An 11,035-nucleotide genomic window follows, 5' to 3' on the forward strand; every position below is an offset into this window, starting at 1 on the left:
ACCATGAACTCCACATGAACATGTATTCAATAAAAGAAAACTGAATGGAGAGATAAGAAGACGAAGCGGGACACCAACAAGAGTCATGGCCCCAAATCTAATATGGATATGAATAGGCAAAAAGATCCACCTTTAGATATATTTTCTGACATGCCAAAGGGACATGTGAAAAGATATTTTAGGCGGGGATCTGCGAGCTGGAACCTCACGGTTTGCTAAAAAAAAAAAGATTTTCATTAGGTTCCTTATCTCAACTGAAAACAAAGGATCGGGAACGTTGAAATCCAATATGCCCAATCCTTCTTTACACCATCGTCTGCCACTCGGGGACAGTCAGACTGCCCTAATACACACTAGACGGTTGGCCTAACCCCCCATGATTGGCTAGTACAGACAATATTAACATGAATGACCATGAGTGAGAACATTTTTGCTACCACAAAGTTACCCTAATAGAAACTGGACATTTCAAAGTTGGTCACATAGATCCAGATGTTTCTACAGGATCTAATGGGCAAACACTAGACAATATCCTGACCTTGATAGAGCTTATGATATACAAAACTTTTTCTGGTGGTATAAGATGACCCCCTACATGGCCCAGTACAGTCATTATTCCTCTATTAAATTAATTTGTCATCATCAAAACGAGCGCCGATCAACGAGCTGATCATCCCCATACGTTTCCATCTTGCCGGCAGCAAGATGTGCTGCCGACTAGGGCTTATTTTATTGGCCGCATGAACAAGCAGATCAGCCGATACGCGAGTGTTTGCTCGTTAATCGGCTGATCGTTATCTTGTTTACACAGGTCAAAGGTCCGGAACGAGCATTCATATGAACACTCATTTGCCTGGTCATTGGCTTGTGTAAAAAGGGCCCTTTTGTCCAGAGCTGTCAATATATTGAACTATATTGACATTTCGGTAGGAGAAGTTAGCTACTTCCTCTCTCATTGATGTCACCAATTAAATACACTTCCCAGATCTCCTTGTTTTTCAGGTTTTTAAAAAAAAAGACAATTGAGCTATAAGGTAAAGGGTCTGGTCTGTCTGAGACAACTCTGATGGACAATTGGTCACTAGTTCAGGGTTTGCTCCATATCACTTGTTCTGAAATTGGAAGATGACCTCTTACAAAACCTGCTAGTGGCCATTTCCAGCAGCATATTGGATCATAGTTGTGTCACAGTTTGCAATATTTCAATACATGGCGCCCTGTAGAGAGAGAGAAGAGTAATCTGCGAGTCTAGGATATTCCATGGACAACTGCAAAATCATGGAGCAGCTTTGACCATTACTGCAGTCGATCTGCGTTATAGAAATAACTTAAAACTCAGGTTTGTATCTAATACAACTGCAAGGGAAGGGGTTGTATGAGATTAGAAAAAAAAGGTCTGCTTTTTTTTTTTCCAGGAACAGCGCCCCTCTTGCCCACAGGTTATGTCTGGTATTGCAGCTCAGGTCTATTTTTCTTGAATACGAGACATATACTATGGAGAAGACTGGTGCTGTTCCTGGAAAAAGTACAAGTAGAACAATTGCTAGTAATACCAATGCTCCAAACGAGAACTATAATAGATCAGCTTATAAATACCAATAATTTTTTTTTTTTAATAAGAGTCTTATTGTACGTTAAGGTGGAGCTAAGTCATAAGGTGTAAAGTTTATTTCAGCAGGTGGGTGTCCTTATACTCAGCCCACAGCTCCCCTGACACTCCAACGAAATGTTTCCCACATGGGAGAGGAACGCTACAAATCAAAGGCAGAAGTGCATGGGTTAAACTTGCCCCTGGGAGAATTCCTGACTGATGTGAATTCCTCCTGTGCTGCGTCCTCCTCCCTCTCCAGTGACATAATGTAATGGACTATTAACTATTTCCCTCCTGTAGACGCAGTTGACTCAGAACCCACCATAATATTGACACAGAACTTGGTTGCAACTTTACCTTTCAGTTGGGAAGACCTGCAAACCCCAGTAGGCCCAGCCTCTTAGGATTAAACCCTGATTTATGGCCCATTACTTATATTGCTGCACGTTAAAAACAGATGTGAACTTTTGCAATCTCCTTGTGATTATGGTTCACAAAGCACCCACCACTGGAAGCAACCACGTTTCTGTATATTTAGTATATATGGCGCACTTTAACGTCAATATTAGCCCACCCTTCAGTTCTACTGAAACGGACTTAGATCACCACAGAATCTATGATGGTCTAGGTTCAGTTCAGTAGAACCATGCTTCAGTCCTTACAGTCGTTATACAGATGTTAAAATATGGCCGTATTATGGCCATCCGAAACCATTCTGATCGGTGGGGGTTCAATCTCATGGACCGATCCAGAGAAATAAGGGACGGTGGTCCCTTCACCATGACTCCTGCACAGTGGCGCTCCTGGTCACCCGCTATGCAGGAATGCGGTCATGTGAATGGGGTTATGTTGCAGTTCCCTCTACAGCGGGTGTACAGGAGCGTCGCTGTTCAGGGAAATACTGTCTTGAGATCTGAGGGGGTCCCAGCAATCTTAGTCATAGTTTAATGCCATCACTTACTATGATGAGAAAACCGCTTTACAGTGGCCCTGTCACCTTTCCTGACATGTCTGTTTTAGTAAATAATTGTATTCTCCATGAAATAACAAACCTAGAGCATCGTTTTTTTTTTAAACTTTACGTTGTGCCGTTCCTCTGTTATTCCTCCTAGAAATGTTTGAATAAATTGACAGCTGGGTGTTACCAGTTAGGGGTGTGCACCTATACAGACTAAGTGGGGGATTCACACGAGCGTGTATTGGGTCAGTGCGGGCCGCGTGGTTTTCACGCGCCACGCACAGACCAAAACAAGTCTATGGGGCAGTACAGACAGTCCGTGCTTTTTGCGCAGCGTTTGTCAGCTGCGCAAAAAGCGCGACATGCTCAATATCTCAGAGTATTTCGCGCATCACGCACCCATTGAAGTCAATGGGTGCGTGAAAACCACGCAGGTCGCACGGAAGCACTTCCATGCGAACCGACTGAAACAGCGCACCAGCTGTCAAAAGGATGAATGTAAACAGAAAAGCACCACGTGCTTTTCTGTTTCCAAACATCCAAACGGAGTGTCTTTGAGATGAGCGAACCCGGACAACCGAACCGAACATCACCGGGTTCGGCCGAACTCGTTTTGACCGAACCCGGCAAAAACATTTCCGGTACGCGACATCAGGAGATAGTCACTGTCCAGGGTGCTGAAAGAGTTAAACTGTTTCAGCACTCTGGACAGTGACTTCCGATCCCAATATACATGAACCTGTAAAAAAACAACGAAGTTCTGACTTACCGATAACTCCCGGGTTCTTCCTCCATTCTGACCTCCCGGGATGACAATTCAGTCCAAGTGACAGCTCCAGCCAATCACAGGCCAAGCACAGGCTGCAGCGGTCACATGGACTGCCGCGTCATCCAGGGAGGTGGGGCCCGATGTCAAGAGAGGCGCGTCACCAAGGACGCGTCACCAAGGCAACGGCCGGGAGGGAAGTTCTCGGTAAGTACGAACTTTTTCTTTTTTTTTTAACAGGTTTCTCGATATTGTGTTCGGCATTCACTGTCGAGGGTGCTGAAAGAGTTACTGCTGATCAGTTAGCTCTTTCAGCACCTTGGACAGTGACGGGCGTCGACTAGCCTCATCTCTATGATGGCGGCTGCGCGAAAATCACGCAGCCGCGCATCATACACGGATGACACACGCAGCTGTCAAGTGGTTTTTGCGCGCGCAAAATGCTGCGTTTTTTGCGCGCGCAAAAACGCAACGTTCGTCTGAATCTGCCCTTACATTGTCTAATCAGTGTTCACAGAGTGGGGCTGCGTAGGGACACATTTCTTTGACAAGGGCAATGGTAACACCCAGTTGTCAATATATTCATACATTTCAAGGAGGAATAACAGAGGAACGGCACAACGTAGATTTTTAAGAAAAAGATGCCCCAGAATTGTTTTTTCATGGGAAACACATGTATTTACTAAAGCAGACATGTCAGAAGAGGTGACATGTCAGAAGATGTTTAAATGTTATTCTTTACCAGATGCCTGTCACCTATCACAGCTCCGCCATTTTTTGGGGACAAATCGGATGGTTAAAAAAGACCAATAAGAAAACAAATAAAAGCATATGTTCACGCAAACACATGATGGATGGCCGCGCCTGGAATATTTCACTGTACAAATCAGTTTGGCTATAATACAGCATCTCACATAGCTAACCAGATCTCTGTTCTGTGCTGATGAGGACCACAAGACCAAAACAGATCTGTCCATAGATGGGTGTGTAGCTAATACTCAAGTCATGTATTTAGACTGCGTCTGTAACTCTCCAAAAAACGCAAACAGATCTGTCCATGGATGTGTGTCCCTGGTTTTCTTATAACTGAATCATGTACTTAGACTTCATCTGTAATTCTGCTCTGTGCTGATGAGGACCAAACGACCCAAACAGATCTGTTTATGGATGTGTGTCCCTTGTTTTCTAATATATCCGAGTCATGTACTTAGACTTCAACCATAATTCTGCTCTGTGCTGATGAGGACCAAAAGACCAAAACAGATCTGTTAATGTCCAAAGATCTACAAGTCATTGAAGCTCCTGGGCCCCAATGTAAAATCTGTAGCAAGGCCCCCACCTATCATGAATCATATATAATACTGGCTACTTATTTTTCCCAGGGGGCATTTCCCCCTAATTGCTGCTTCTCATGAATATTCCTGTTAACTTTACACAATATAGAAAACAATCATTGCCCACATTCCATTTTTCCAGGGTAGTTTAGGAATTAAAGGCAGAGCTCTGCAACATTTTTGAATGATACATGAGGCCCATTGCCTAATGAGTTCTCCATTGAGCTAAAGTGGGCTGAATTTGTCCATGGGCCAATATACATGAAATGAGTCCCAGTGGTCTGTAGGACACCAGAATTTCCCCATACACTGCTTGGATTTTTTTATAACTCTGCCTAAATTCAGATAACCAGAGATTCTGTAAAGGTTTCGGTGATTTGAAGAACGCACTTGAAATTTCCCTCAAAAATTAAGTTCTAAAAATTAAATATATATGATAATTATGATAGACAAACCTTTCAAGGTGATGTTCCCTGAGCTAAAGAACGCACCTCAGATGTTCTCTACAAGATCTGACGTGGCCTTAGAAGGGTCAGTAATGCCCTAAGAGCTCGGTATTAAGTGAGTCTTCCCATTAAACTACTTTGCAATGGCAATAAGAATTTGACGATAACATTTGTCTTCATCCAGCACGGAAATCAATGGTCAACAGAAAATGGCCATGTAGGGTAGTCTTCTTGGGCATTTACCACTATGGGACTTTTAAGGGTATGCCCAAAAGGAAAACCAGGTAGAGGGCAGGGCGAAATGAAGGCATTTACAGAGCAAAAAAAGAAATGGGTGACAAGACCGAAAAAAGGTCCTAAACTTGGTTCAAGTTTTTTTACCCCGACATTCAGAAATGAGACTTGAGTATTGTAATAATATAGAGATGGCGTGGGTGACTATAAAGAGGTAAATTTAAAGAAATAACATCCAACCTGTGGCTCCCGAGCTGTTGCAAAACTACTACTCCCAGCATGCCGATGACTAGAAAGTTACACTGAAGCTGTAAATGTAACACAACCGAGAAGCCGATATTAAAAAAGTTTATTTCATTGTAAAGGTCATAAACTGATGGAAGTCTGGAATTCTGAGATGTTTGCACCATGCACGTGTTACCATACGTCTCCTCACACCTCTACTTGTTTCTAGCGGGTGACATTTCTAGTCCAGTGCGAGTGAACGTTCTTATGGGCCAAAAATGTTGCCCTTAGTGAATGAGCCCGCTGTCTGAATGGCTTGCCAGTCATTGGGAAATTAATAGAAGGATGGTATTAACCAATTATTTGTGGCTAAACATTTGGAGTAAAGTATAAGTAGATGTAAGAGACGATGGATGGATGGACGGACAGACAGACAGACACAGAGAGAGAGAAAGAGAGAGAAAGAGAGAGAAAGAGAGAAAGAGAGAGAGAGAGAGAAAGAGAGAAAGAGAGAAAGAGAGAAAGAGAGAAAGAGAGAGAAAGAGAGAAAGAGAGAAAGAGAGAAAGAGAGAAAGAGAGAAAGAGAGAAAGAGAGAAAGAGAGAAAGAGATAGATAGATAGATAGATAGATAGATAGATAGATAGATAGATAGATAGATAGATAGATAGATAGATAGATAGATAGATAGATATGAGATAGATAGATAGATAGATAGATAGATAGATAGATAGATAGATAGATAGATAGATAGATAGATAGATAGATAGATAGATAGATAGATAGATATGAGATAGATAGATAGATAGATATGAGATAGATAGATAGATAGATAGATAGATAGATAGATAGATAGATAGATAGATAGATAGATAGATAGATAGATAGATAGATAGATAGATAGATAGATAGATATGAGATAGATAGATAGATAGATAGATAGATAGATAGATAGATAGATAGATAGATAGATAGATAGATAGATAGATAGATAGATAGATAGAGTAGACATTGGTTCCTCCGGCCTCTGCAGTCAGATTACTAGTGGTGAGGTGGCAATGTCTGTTTTCTGCTTCTACATATAGAAAAAAAAATGCATTCTTTTCTTTGCTGTCATGCTTCAAAAATTAAAGACACATCTCTGCCCTGGACAGATTCCAGACACAAAAAAAATCACAGGGAGGGCCAGGGAAATGATCATGCAACGTGTCTGTGTGGGGCTGAACCAAGCTGGACTTGGATGGGGTTTCTGGGCTGTACTGCGGTTCTAATTACACTTTATATCACACAATACTCATAGCAATGAATCCCATCCCCCAATACAACGTGTCCAAGAGAGGGAAAGAAATATCTGTCTATCTAGCACTTTATATCAATCAAATTAATGTATCTATCTATCTCATATCTATCTATCTATCTATCTATCTATCTATCTCATATCTATCTATCTCATATCTATCTATCTATCTATCTCATATCTATCTATCTCATATCTATCTATCTATCTCATATCTATCTATCTCATATCTATCTATCTATCTATCTCATATCTATCTATCTCATATCTATCTATCTATCTATCTATCTCATATCTATCTATCTATCTATCTCATATCTATCTATCTCTCTCATATCTATCTATCTCATATCTATCTATCTATCTCATATCTATCTATCTCATATCTATCTATCTATCTATCTATCTCATATCTATCTATCTATCTATCTATCTCATATCTATCTATCTATCTATCTATCTATCTATCTATCTATCTATCTATCTATCTATCACATATCTATCTATCTATCTATCTATCTATCTATCTATCTATCTATCTATCTATCATTTATCCATCTATTCTTGCACTTGACAGGCTGAACAGTAAGGGTATGTGCACACGACCTCTTTTCAGATGTAATGGAGGCGTTCTACGCCTTGAATTACGCCTGAAAAGACGGCTCCAATACGTCGGCAAACATCTGCCCATTGCTTGCAATGGGTCTTACGATGTTCTGTGCAGACGAGCTGGCATTTTACGCGTCGCTGTAAATAGACGGCGCGTAAAATTACGGCCGCGGCAAAGAAGTGCAGGACACTTCTTGGGACGTAATTGGAGCAGTTTTTCATTGACTCCATTGAAAACCAACTCCAATTACGTCCGTAAAAGACGCCGCGAAAAACGCCTGCACTTCTAAAAACTTCTGAAATTCAGGAGATGTTATCTCCTGAAAACAGCTCCGTAATTTCAGACGTATTTGGCGTTGTCGTTGGCACATACCCTAACTCTTCTGCGGCTTGGCATACATAATGCAAATTTCAGCTTTTGATTTTGTTATTGAAAGAAAATTGTTAATAAAACCCAATTTTGAGATCTGGGGGGGGGGGGTTGCTTCTCTATGAAAATAATATTATTTGGGACATGATAAGAGTTTATTCATCTGAACCATAGGGCCACACAAAAATAGTTAAGGACTGTGCAGACCGACAGTTTACAGTGGACTAGACTGCAGGGCATCTTTCTACCACGGTGGCAATGGATCTGCACAATAATAAGGTCACACAATGAGTTCTTGGATACACTATCAGCAGAAAGATTTTTCGGGGTACACATAAGCTAGACTGGATTCATCTTTTTGAAGGCCAACTTTTCTTAAGTAGAAACCATCACTGGCTCCAGGTCTATGTAGACCCACATAACCTGTCTACCCCACTCGAGGTTGACAAGTAGCCACGTGCCCTTCAAGCCCAGTGATCCTGTAATCTGCTCAGGTTACCCTGGTGCTGGCGCTCGCCGTGGTAGGAACACAACTGAGAACAGGGAGAACCACTGGTGCATGGAACAATTATAGTTTCCCATCCAAGGACTGCATATACATCGCAACAATGACCCTACCATGGCCAAAATGTGACGCAGAATGAGACTTTTTGGGCTGGTATTTCCTAGAATTGTACAAAAACAGATATTTTTTTAGCACTGTTCACTCTGCCAACTTATATTGGGTTATTATTGAGAATATGACATGGTTTTGATCCATGGACTACCAGTCTCCAGCTATAAACGATGATCTCATTCATTGTTGAGGGACCATCATCTTCATAGGATGCTCAAAATTGATAAAAAAAATGGATTGTACATGATGCTAATGGCTTCAGAAGACCATTACAAGCCAATCACAAGGACTTTCCTCCATTGAATATCAATATTCCCCGCACCTTCTCCCCACTCCATGCAGGGTTGGCATGTGCCGCATAGAGGACATCCTCCGATGGGCCCAGCTATTGACATAATAATGAGGCCCAGCCACAACAGGGGTTCAACATAGACAACCGTAAGGGAAAATCCCCTGCTGATGGGGGGTCTATCCCATTTTTGGGTTATTTCACAGATAAGTTATTGGTTATATGACCTATGTGTGCAACGGTGGTGGTACAGCTTACAATGCAATTCATAGGGGATATAAATATGTTCTGTTGGGTTCTGGAAATGCAGATGGGTAAAGCCTTCGAATAACTAGTTCTGGTGGGCTCGATGTACCCCAGACCAACACTGACCATGTCACACTAAAATGGGTCCAGGAAGCTGAAATATGGGTCCGGTGTGGTGGGGTCTTCAGCTCTGCCTTGGCCGACCTGTGATAGGGGCGAGAACAAGTTGGTAAAATAGATTATTTTTTTTACCCCGTTATTTTGTTAGCCAAGGAAAGAAAAAATCACCAATGGCCACACTATTCCCTCAATATCAAAGGCAGGACAAGGGACAGCAGCTCTACAGTGTGAGGACCTCACCCAACAGCTCCCGTATCTCAGCTGCCTGGACTCCTAAGATTGTGACAAGAAGTGTTATATTGGGGTTAACAGCCACTAAGGGTTTACAGAGGCTGAAGACAACGAGGAGGGGTACTTAAATGGCCACCATGTAATGCTACTTTTTCCCTACAGCGGATCGCCGGGGTTATAGATGCCGGACCTGCGTGATCTGGTTCACGAGGCAACGCCTGGAATATGAATGGAAGCTGCCATGTTGATTTCTCTGCAGAGTAACATAATATAAGGCTTCGTTCACATGTGCGTTAGGGTTTTCCGCTGTTTTGCTCCATCATAGAAGCAGAACAATGAAAGAACGGTAGTAGTGGATCCCTGGCATGACGGACACCAACAGCAGCCAATGGACCCTATTGACTTTAACCAGTTATGTTGGGTTCCGTCATGGTGTCTATCATTGTGTTATTTTTGCAGGTATTTTAGGTATCAGGTATCGGATCTGCGACGTGGACAGAGCCTAATAGTATATTTAGCCAGACCCCAGTAAAGAAGTCTTCCTGGGGGGCCCATAATGGAATTGCTTTGTCTTTCAGATCCATGAACCTTGATGTATTATCTTATTATAGGATTAATCGTAAACTCCTTATATATGGGGTCCCGACACCCATGTCAAATAGATGATTTTTCAGGGGGGGAAGCCATGACCCACCAGATATTTTCCACATATATGATGTATAAACCAAAGCCACGAATCTGAAACTCATCCCAAAAAAAGAAGAAAAAAAAGATAAAATCCCTATTAATTCTATATCATTGTCCAGAATGAAGACGGTTCATTCAGCAGTCACTGCCGGCTAAACATACGCTGCTCCCTATAATTGCTGCCTGTAGAAAAGAAATGACATATTTCATATATCATTTTCAAGCGTCCAACGTGGCTCCTCTTAAACAGAAACAAATGTGAGCGACTGCCAAAAATAGCGAGGAAAAAAAAAAGCCAGATTTCCTATAGATTGACTTTAATCATCACTTTTTTGGAGAAAATAATAGAAGAATGTAGCAGAGCTGAGCTAATCATTCAGGTGTTACTTTCTAATTTCCTAAAGTTTACCTGTACTCCTATGGTAAACCCCGGATAACACAGTGTCAACTCAGCTCTGCTACATCTGACAAACTCAGCTCTGCTACATTTCTAACGTAAAGATTGCTATTGTGTATTCTTCTTTTAAACACTTAGTCCTTCACAGATATATAGTAAATAAATCATTCAGTTCAGTAGTTTATGGAAATATTATAAATTGAAATCTAAATATATATATTTAGAAAAATTCTCCCAAACATTAACCCATATAAATATTTGTGACTACATATTGACTGCTCATACACATTGTTATCTATTGAGTCTTTTTTTAGTATAATTTTAAATGCAATGGAAATGATATTATTGTTCTCTCCGCGCCATTCTTTATAGATGTAGCAGAGCTGGATTTGTCACATAACTGCAAATCAAATGCAGTCCTATGGAAAAAAATCCTACATATCCTATTGTGATTTTATACCATGTACCGGATGAATAAACTCAGCTCTGCTACATCTGACAAAGTCAAATAAACTTCTACATTACCAATGAAAAGACCAAAAAATAATGGCAGAAGAAGTTAGAAAATGGGAAGTGGGCGCGGGGGACCTTGACGCCAACACTAAAAGGCTCACAGGGTAT

The sequence above is a fragment of the Rhinoderma darwinii genome, chromosome 13 (assembly GCF_050947455.1).
Source record: "Rhinoderma darwinii isolate aRhiDar2 chromosome 13, aRhiDar2.hap1, whole genome shotgun sequence".
NCBI lineage: Eukaryota > Metazoa > Chordata > Amphibia > Anura > Rhinodermatidae > Rhinoderma > Rhinoderma darwinii.